This window comes from Microtus ochrogaster, chromosome 10 (assembly GCF_000317375.1).
Source record: "Microtus ochrogaster isolate Prairie Vole_2 chromosome 10, MicOch1.0, whole genome shotgun sequence".
Lineage (NCBI taxonomy): Eukaryota > Metazoa > Chordata > Mammalia > Rodentia > Cricetidae > Microtus > Microtus ochrogaster.
In genome coordinates this window covers 69906649-69916796 of record NC_022016.1, presented here as the reverse complement: position 1 = coordinate 69916796, position 10148 = coordinate 69906649, and the positions used below count along the sequence as shown (strand labels likewise).

General features: G+C 40.2%; 1 protein-coding gene across 3 annotated transcripts in view; it reads right to left on the bottom strand.

The window, feature by feature from the left end:
* Positions 1 to 10148, bottom strand: part of Pde4b (phosphodiesterase 4B) — a 527196-nt gene that overhangs the window by 147265 nt on the left and 369783 nt on the right. The gene's annotated exons all lie outside the window — the stretch shown is intronic.

Sequence of the window (10148 nt, the reverse complement as noted above, 5' to 3'; positions counted from 1 at the left end):
CATAAATACACATACACACACACACACACACACACACACACACACACACACACACATATATATACATCTGACAAAGGAGTCAAAAGCAGATTCTTTCTTACAATAAAATAAGGGGGATTCAAAGTGAGTAAAAAGTTGGGCATGGTACTTCATGCCTTAAATCACAGCACTTGGGAGCCTGTGGTAAGAGAATGACCAGTCAGAGGCCAGCCTGAGCTACATACCAACTACAAAGCAAGCCTGAGCCACAGCCTTAAAAAAAAGGAAAAAGATTTTAACAGGCACTCACAACAGATATACAAGTATCAATGGCATCTACAGCATTTTAGCATCACTACTCAATAAAAAAATGGTTTTTAAACCCACAAGGATCACCTCATACTAATTAGAATCAGTACTACTGGGGAAAAAAAAAAACAGAAAATAACAAACTTTGGTAAAGCTGTGGAGAAATCAGAACCTTCACATTATTGTTAGGAATGTAAAACGGTCTAAACACTATGAACAGTAAAGCAGTTCCTTAAAAAATGAAAAATACAATTCTTCCAGTCACTCTACTTTGTGCAGAGTGCAGAGCCTTCAGGGAGTATCTGTATCCTCGGCGTTACTCTCAGCAGCCAGAAGGTGGCACCACTCAAGAATCTCTGGACAAGCGAATAGATTCTACTCATAAAGCACCTACAGTGTCAAATTCTTAGCAGAAACTAGAATGTTGGTTACCATGACAGCATGAGGGAATAAGTCATTACAGTTTATCAGAGTTTTGCTTTTACAATAATTCTTGTAATGCATAGTATGTAATAATGCGTTGTACCTAATGTCATTACCTATATACTAGAAAAAACAGCTTAACTGCATGTATATATTTTATCACAGTTTTAAAGTATGTATTTTTAAGCCTACAAAAATACCTCAATTCCCTCCTCAAAAACAGGCAAAATTCACTATAAAAAATGATGTGTGGCTATAGTCTCCTGCTCCGGAAGCTGAGGATCACTTTAGCTCAGGCATTATACCCCAGGCTCCTCAGCAAGAACAAATACAATGAGAGCATGCCTGGGAGAGAGAGAGAGAGAGAGAGAGAGAGAGAGAGAGAGAGAGAGAGAAATGATCAAAATGAGAGAAGAGGCCGATGCAGGTGCAGTGTCTTTAGGAGGCAAGAAGAGATGCGTACAGTTAGAGACTGTGGAAGATTTTGTGACATACACATTAGTTCTCTGGTGATTTCATCTAGTTTCTCAGCAAAAGCTTGGCAAATGAATGCATTTGAGGAGAGACAAGGAGGGCTAGCCTAAAATGGTTGTTTTGGAGATGGGGAAATGAATTGGCATGTCATAACACTGGGGGGTGGGAAGCTGGTAATTTATCAAGAACTTATAGCCATGGATACCGGAAGAGCATGAGCAACATCATCAAGGTTTTCTTCAGTTGTGTTTGACCCCTATTACACTGATCCTGAAAATAGAGAAAAGAGTGACGATGACAGAAACCAGAAGGAGTGGAAAGAGGAAGGGGAAAGATGGACCGGAGGGCATGTACCAAAGAAACATAAATCAGGTGACAGGACACCTGGTCTAGAATATTATTATCATTTAATTGTTGTATCATTGAGGAGAGTTCAACTGAAATATTAAATTTAAATTATCCAACCTATAAAACAGTTGTAATATTACCTGCATGTGTCAGAATGTTGCTACAAGGTTAGAAAACACACTTCACATTTTTAAGGAAGATATAGCCCACAAGGTTTATATTTTGGTTTCCAGTCATTCATTTTCCAACTTCAATGATACCCGAATTTCCTTTTAAGTAATTTTGCTTTAGCTGCTAAAGTCACCTGGCGTGATGGCTATTGAGGCTCTGTATGACCAGACAAGGAGCCTGGACGTCACTCCATCTAGACCAAAGCAAGCGCCCAGTAATTGAAATTTAAATGCCCGCCGGAAGAAGGAAGGGATGAAAGACTGCTGGTGCCCTCTTCATTGCAGTGAGGTCATCCCTTCTCAGATGCTTCCGCTTGTAAAGTCCTGATTCATCTTCAGGCCCATCTCAATTACTGCCTATTTTATACTTGCTTTCTGGGCTTGCGATGGCTTTTAGGACACTCAACAACATTTCAATAAATTCCCCCCTGTGCATGTCAATCAAAGCCAATATCTGCTGTAAAAAAATCAAACAACTGTACCAGGTATATTAAGAGACACACAAATATTGGTGATGCTACAATAATAGCAATAAAATTAATACGGCTGCTTGCTACTTTTGACAGAAATAACCAAGGCTTACTTAGAAAAATAAATGACGATATCAACACCATGGTTTTCCCTGGTACCTGGGAAACAATTTCTACTTTTTCTCCTTCAAGGGAGCATCGTTTCTGGTGATCGCTACTGACCAGCTCCCAAAAGCTCTCGGCAACAATTTTGAGACAACTTTCTAAAGCTCTGAATTTGCCATACTGATCACAATAAACCCATGCTTGTGGCATTAAAAAGAGCAGCAGAGGCCAAGACAGTATCCTAATGTGAGGAGAAGGATAAAGCACGTATAAAAATATGTCAGCAATGAGAAAGAGTAATCTAATTTATAATGCAGAAGGCTCCATTAATGCCGTCTGTCTTAGCATACAAGCAATGTACAGGGCTTCTTCACTGTTTCAATAATCAGTTTTTACAACTAATACCTCCTTTAGAAGCCTCTCAATTTCATACTCCATGAGACGATGCTAACTCACCAGACTCCAAGGTGTCTTTCAATTCATCCCTTAGAACAGTTAGACGCCTATAGATACTCGGGGAGGGGTGGAGCCTTAAAAGCCCCTCCCTCATGTATTATGGGATGTTATTGGGTACAGTCTTAAGCAGATCTCGTATAAGTAATGGCAGATGCAAGGAGTTCATGATTACCAGAGCCACGTCATGTCCAGTTCCAAAGACAGAATTTCCCAGCATTTCTTTCCATCTTCTGACCCTTGAATTTATTTTAACCGGCCCCCTTCCACAGTGATCCCCAGGTCCTTTGCAAAGGTTGATGCAAGTGTCGCCCTTTGGGCTGAGCACGCAACAGTCCATTAACCCCCAGCACCTTGACTAGTCACGTGTCTCTGCATCCACTGCCACCCACTGCCAAAACAAGGATGTCCGACCAAGGCCACGAGCAGCACTAATCAGTGCACAGTCGGTATTTAGATGGCATTTTGGATGCCATGTCTATTTTGCAAATAGGGCATCACTATTGAGAAGCATTAGTACTTATGCATCTGCCTCTGAGATGGGCCGCTGGGAAGAGCTACTTGGCTTTTATCAAGACACACAGTTTAGAGAGTTTAAAAATAAACTCATGTAGCAATTCTGAGCTGCACGCCTTCTAGACTTTGCTATTTCATCCATCAATACCAAATGCTGCCTTCAGCTTTCTACAGCCTGGAAAAAAGAGCCAGTCCACTTAACAGTGACTAGTTTTAGTTCAAAATAGGAAAATATAATTTGATCTTCACAGCTAAAACTTGATAAACAACTTCCAAAGTACATGTCTATTTCGTGTTGCTGTATCAAATGTGCACCCTATTAGTATGTTAAACCTGCTAAAATAGATAAATAACGTCTCTGCTCTCAAGAACATCACAGGACACATGCAAAACTCTGACCATAGACTTCTACCAAGATCACATTTTCTGAAAGAGCAGGAAGAATTCCTACAAGAGTAGTGGAATGATTAAGATTTATTGGGTCAAGAGGGGTTGGTGAGCATTGATATTAAAAAAGATTGCTCATCTCGGAGGAACATAACTTTTCATAAACGGGCTAATTGAGGAGGAGCAATAATTACAGAGTCCTACGTGTTGTTTGTGAGCCTTCTCCCATGTTTCTCCTTTTTGTATTAAAGATAAGGAAATAAAGAAGGGAAGCAGGGAGACGGAGATAGAGGCAGAAAGAAAGAGAGGAAGGGAAGGAGGGAGAGAGAGAGAAAGAGAGAGAGAGAGAGAGAGAGAGAGAGAGAGAATATAAATGATTGCAACCAAGCCTCACCCTTGTCCTCAGTCTGATCATTGGCATCGCTGTTTGGATGTGTACTGCCTCTTCCTGAATAACACATGCACCAGACAGTGAATCCCCATCTGTACCCACAGGCCTGACAGAGGTACCTAGACCATCCCCAGGTAAATATCATGCTGGTCCTCAAGTGTTTGCTTTGCTTTTACTCTTTCTCATGTAGCTGATAGAATGTTGCCCACTTAATCTTTTTATAAGGAAAAGAAGCCAGTACCTTCATCAACATTGTGCAGTACCTTCCCATCACCCATTTAAATCATCACTAGTGAATGGATGGTCTCAACAATTCATCCTCTATTTTTCTAGATGTACATTTTATTTTCTTAAAAGTTGCCAAAAGCTAAACAGAATTTCTCCAGTTCCATTTGTATAATTTGGTTTTCAGCATCTGGGTTTCCCATCATTCCATCTCTTAAAGAGCACTGTTCCCTTTAAATCCTAGCCATCCTCCAATGTTCTTCTCAAATGCCGCACCCAGAGAATTTAAAAATCACATGTTTAATGGTCTTGAATTAATTCAAAAGTCATTTAATAAATAACTGAATATACATAGCACTAGTCATGAAACTTAGGATTTAGTTTGTGCTAAGAGATCCACCCCACAACAGGGATGTGAAATAAACAGTTAACAGCATAGATTTACTCAGCAAATGCAATTACTGTAGCTACTAGACACCTGCTACACAGAGGCTGAAATGAAATTTCTCTCTCATGGTTTTCATGACAGGGGAATTACAGTCTGTTCTTCTGTCTATGTTTTGACTTCATAGGTTGTACTTTGAAAAAATGTACCATTGCACTTTGAGAGTGGAGAGACAGTTTGGAAACAAGAGAGTAAGGGAAAAGACACACAGAGGGTGGACTTGGTCAAAATTTAGGTTTGGAAATGTCCGTTTTTTCCACAAAGTGACTAAGTACACTAACTTCAGAAGTTTCAAATATCCTCTTCTCCTGAGCCTGGAACCTGCACAGTGTGCTGCCATTAGTCCTGCTGACAACACACCCAGAAGGGCTCATCTCACTTGTAAATCTTGGAGTTGGCAAACAGGAGTGAACCAGAGGTTCATATTCCCTATGCTTTATACATCCCCGGAAGTAAATGGAGAGGCAGGATCAAAATTCAGAATAACTTCATGAAGCATATGAACTATAACCCCATTGATCTGGAATTATTTTGATCAGGATATCATTTTTTAAAAGTTACTATTGGGCTCAAAGAGTTAATGGACTTGGTTAAAGCTCATCTAAAGGGTAAAGCTGAGGGGTACATGGTAACTCTATATCCATTCCCTTGTTACAGAATTCCCTTCGGAAGGATGTAGAGAAAAGACAGTTGGATGGTGAATGAACACATGATGTAGAGTGAAGACCTTCCACCCGGCACATCTGCGCCGAAGTGTGTCTGTGATCCCTGGAAACACATATGGATTGGGAATATTCACTGGCTATACAATCCTAAGGAAGTCTTACCTCATTCACATCTTCCATTCTTTTTTTTTTTTTTGATGACAAAGTAGAGTTAATATATATTGACAACATCATAGTAATGGATAAGTGATATATTGTTTGGAAGACCCCAAATGTAACTTTCAGAATTGGGAATATTAGTAGGCAATAAGTAGTAACTGTAGGACTAACCCTAGGATTCCACAGAGAAATGAAGATTTTGTTTAAATAATATTTCAACAATAAATGTGAAACTGATGAAATTAACCAAGTAAGCAATTTAAACCCTAAAAGTCCTGTTGATTATTCTCCATTGCCAATCTCTAGACTTATCTTTCAATTCATCCCACACCCTTCTTTGTTGCCTAGGCAACCATGACGGTTTCCTTTACCCCTACTTTTGGCTATGGAGATACCAGCCAGAGAAAGGAAGGAAGGAGGAGACATAGCCAGTACAGCTGTTTTCTTGCTTCTGATTTCTTGGCTCTGTTGTCTGGAGGCTGCTGTATTCTCTACCACCTTGTTCCCATCTCTTGATCCTCAGGACTACCAGTAGCAATCACTTCCGAGAAATTTTCAGACATCTCAGCATCCTTCCATAATTTTTAATATTTTCCCCATTAACAGCTGTTTATCAAATGTCATTCGTATCCCAGGAGGACGTTATGATCCATTTGGTTTTATGGTCCCTGCCTGACCAATGACTGCACCAATGTTGGAACAAAGAGGAGTTATCACGTCTCCTAATCTTCAAAACTGAATGAGACTGGATTAAATGCGGACACTATGGCATATTCTGGCAGAGACTGCAAAGCCTAGAATGCCCCTCCCCTTGTAACTTCCCTCATGCTCAGTGACCAGCTGTGGTTTTTAGGTTGGGAAAATACATTTAGAGCGAATGAATGAGGCAGGAACCACGCATAATAGGAATAATTCAGCCAAATATTTTGTTTATCTCCAAAGACAAGGAACATATAGCTGGGACTGGAGTCTAGGGGTATGGCCTCTCTTTAACTCCCTGTGCTGTCACTGAAAACAGGATACCCAGGGAATGACTAGGAAAAGCCAGAACTGGGCAAATCAGTGACTTGATTGTTCCAACACAACCTCTTCCAACAGCCTTGCCTTTTCTTTGGCAAAACAGTTTGTTTATTCAGCCCTTCTTTTCCCTTCTCTTCTTACTTACTATGAACCAGTAACTTTGGAGGTGAACACACCAAAGTCTGTTGTAACTAATAATGTTCCGAGACAATTGTTTCCCATATGTTTTAGGACAGTAAGATCAGACCCAAAATGCTTGTTATGTCTAACGATTCCATGTACTTATGATTAAAGGAATATGTTGTATTTAAAGAGTAATTGATTCCAGGTACTGGAACTGTGCTCAATCAATGTCACACAGATAATTCACAAATACGGTTGAATATTCATAACTATATTCAGTGATGCTACTTTTATAACATTACTGCTATTACTTACTGCAAAATCCCAACTCTCCCAGGAATAAACTAAGAATAATTTTTCTAATTAAAAAAAATTGTACTCTATTAGTCTCGAGTCTCAAGAGAAATAGAACCAACAGGAAATTAAGCTTGCCTACACTGGAGGGAATGACAAAATGCTTCACTCAAACCACCAAGAAAAAATGTTAATCTCGTCCAGAATCACCCTTTCAGACCTGCCTTGCGCTGTGTTTAATCAAACAGCATACCTACAGAGCCATGCCAAGAGACTCATAAATTTAACTACCCAACCTGCAAGTTGAATGGAATGCTGAAGGCCTGTAGGGTTTGAGATGTGATGCTTTACAGTTTTTGGAATATTCGCATATAATTTATTTGATTTAGAGATTCTCAAGGTTTTCAGAGTTTCTGACGAAGGCTGCTCAGTCTGCATGTCCTCCCTCACCTTTTTCTGTCTGTTCCCCTTTGATAGAATTCCATAGTAATGTTGTAGACACACCCCAGGGCTGTGTGAGCATCCCGAGTTTCACAGGGTATAACTATACCCCTTTAAGACTCCAGTGCCATATCTAATGCCATGTGCTTCTGGTGTGCCTCCCTAGCTAGAATTTGGGCTTTGGGCTTTCACTCCCTGTCCCGCCCAGTACCTTATGAAATGGGGTAAGAATCTGGTTCTATGTCACCTTTTCATTTGTTCTTTCAAGATATAATGTCCATGGAGCTAAGGGAACACTGGGAGGACTACAGGAAGCAGAGACATACTATGAAACCCACCAGCCACTGGTCCAGGGAATCTCCCGTCTCCCTCTGGCTCATGTGCACAATCTGTTTTGATAGAGGCAAGAATGCATGGTTTTCTGTGGCATGTTCAGATTTGGATAAAATTTTTTTTTTACGTCTGATGGCTCTATCGTACTGATCTTTGGCCTTAATAGAAATCTATATCAGTTCTGTGGTAGATACAGTGCAATTTTATCAGAAAGTAACCAGGGCGGCTTATATCTTCCATCCTCTCTTCAAAGCTCCATGCTAACCTTTGCTATGTGGGGTCACAGAGCCAAAGAATACAATCCTTCCTTTTTCTAATGAGGCATAACCAGAAACTAGAAATTCCAGCATCAAGTCCAGGATTGTTCACACTGCTGCTTCTGTTAGCTCTCTGATCTCCTCTAGTGTCTCGCAGTCTCGGGCTTTTGACCAATGTATTATCTTTAAAAAGCAGTGTTCGCCGCTGCCTGTCAAAGTGATTTGCCCTCAGAGAATACTTTCTGGCAAGGGTTTATACTATAATCTTTCCATGAACTGGCTGACTATGAGATGCTCAGGGCTTTCAGTCTGCCTCTGTATATTGCCTGTGCTGAGATTCCCATTTCCTAGCTCTGTCTGCTTCTCAAACCCTGTTACCTCTTTGAAGACATTCCCTTGCCTGTCACAGCTAGCGTCTCTTCATGTCACTAGAGTCTAGACTCCCTCCTTATATTCACCCACTGCTTGATTCATTTTCGTTCTTATTTATTTTTAACTTTTTTAAAAGTTACCATTTTCCATTTTTCCATACCAACCCCAGTTCCCACTCCCTCCCTCCTTCTACTCCCTCCACCTTCTCCCCTCACCTCCGATCCACTCCTCAGAGAGGGTACGGCTATGTGGTAGACTGTGGTAGACTTTGTTGACTCCCTAAGGGAAGCTCTATTCATTTTCACCTCCATCTCCCTCCTACCCCTTACTGTCATACTCTTGGAGACGTGTCCAGTGCTTCACCCGAGTTCCCATGGGGATTTGCTCCTTCAAAGCTGGTCACGTGAGAGACAAGCATCTTCAGTTTCCTCTAGTTTCCCACGGGACTCTCTAGGCAGGTAAGATTGTTTGGGATTCCAGTAGTAGGCACTGATTAAAAATCTGAAGCAGTATTTATAATGTGTAATGTTGGGGGCTATTTGGTCCATGTTCCAATTCTGCTTCTGTTACTTAAATTTTGGCAGAATAATCTCCCTAATCTACACATTTTTAATTTTTAAAACAATAAAATTGATGTTCAGATTAAAAAAGATGGATTTCATCAAATACAGGACCCTATGGGTTTTAAGGGACCTATGACATAAATATTTAACAGAACTCTAATAGTAATATAATATAAATAATAATCACATAATCTTAGAAGATATAATAATATATGTATAAGTATTTCATGCAATATCTCCCCAACCATATGTGCCCAGCAAATAGGCATTCGCCTTCAGCTCCCTTATATGTGTAACTTTTTAATATCTTACAGCCTCTTGCCTCTGCAAAAGCCATCCCAGGTTATAAAAACACTCTAGAAAGGAATTCTGGGATGAGTAAGAGACCTGGAGATACATTTGACTTTCATTACAATCTGAAGGTTTCTTCAGTAACAGTCCAAACACAGGGAATTCTAAATGTGTTCTAAAGCTTTGGAGTGAGGCCAAACTACACAAACCAAGAATCAAAGAAGTATTTCCATATAATATAAAGGAAATCATGCTTAACTTTCATTATCTTTTTAGATTTTATCCATTGACTTATCTGCCTATTTTCTGATTTATGTGTATGAGTGTTTTGCCTGCCTGCATGCCTGCTGTGTCTCACTTGGGTACATAGTGTAACTTGTGTCCTCACGAATGAGAAGAAGGAGTCAGATCCCCTGGAACTGATATGAGCTGCCATGTGGGTGCTAGGAATAGAACCTGGGTCCTCTGGATGGTTAAGGTGTTCTTAACCGCTGAACTTGCTCTCTCTCCAGCCCCACCTTCCATTGTCTTATTTCCCAGATCATAACATGTCTCTTACCACACGTATGTGTGGGTGGCATTTTCATTTTTGACAGAAGTTTTTATACAACAAAATGCAGGTAATTGTATAGGTGGTAGAAAAATCTAGAAAGACAAACAGCAGTAAATTATAAGGGATATTTTGGTCATGATAATTGCTTAAAACTTTTTTCTTGAGAGTGACAGAGAATGATGGAATCATATGTTTGTGTTAACAATGAGACAATTAGGGATGAAGGGCTGTATCACTGGTTTAGAAAGTGTACCGCTCTTCCAGAGACTCTGAGATTCATTTCCAGAACCCATGCTGGACAGCTTCCAACTGTCTGTAATTCCAGCAAAAGGAAACCACACACCCTCTTCTGACCTCTCTCTCTCTCTCTCTCTCTCTCTCT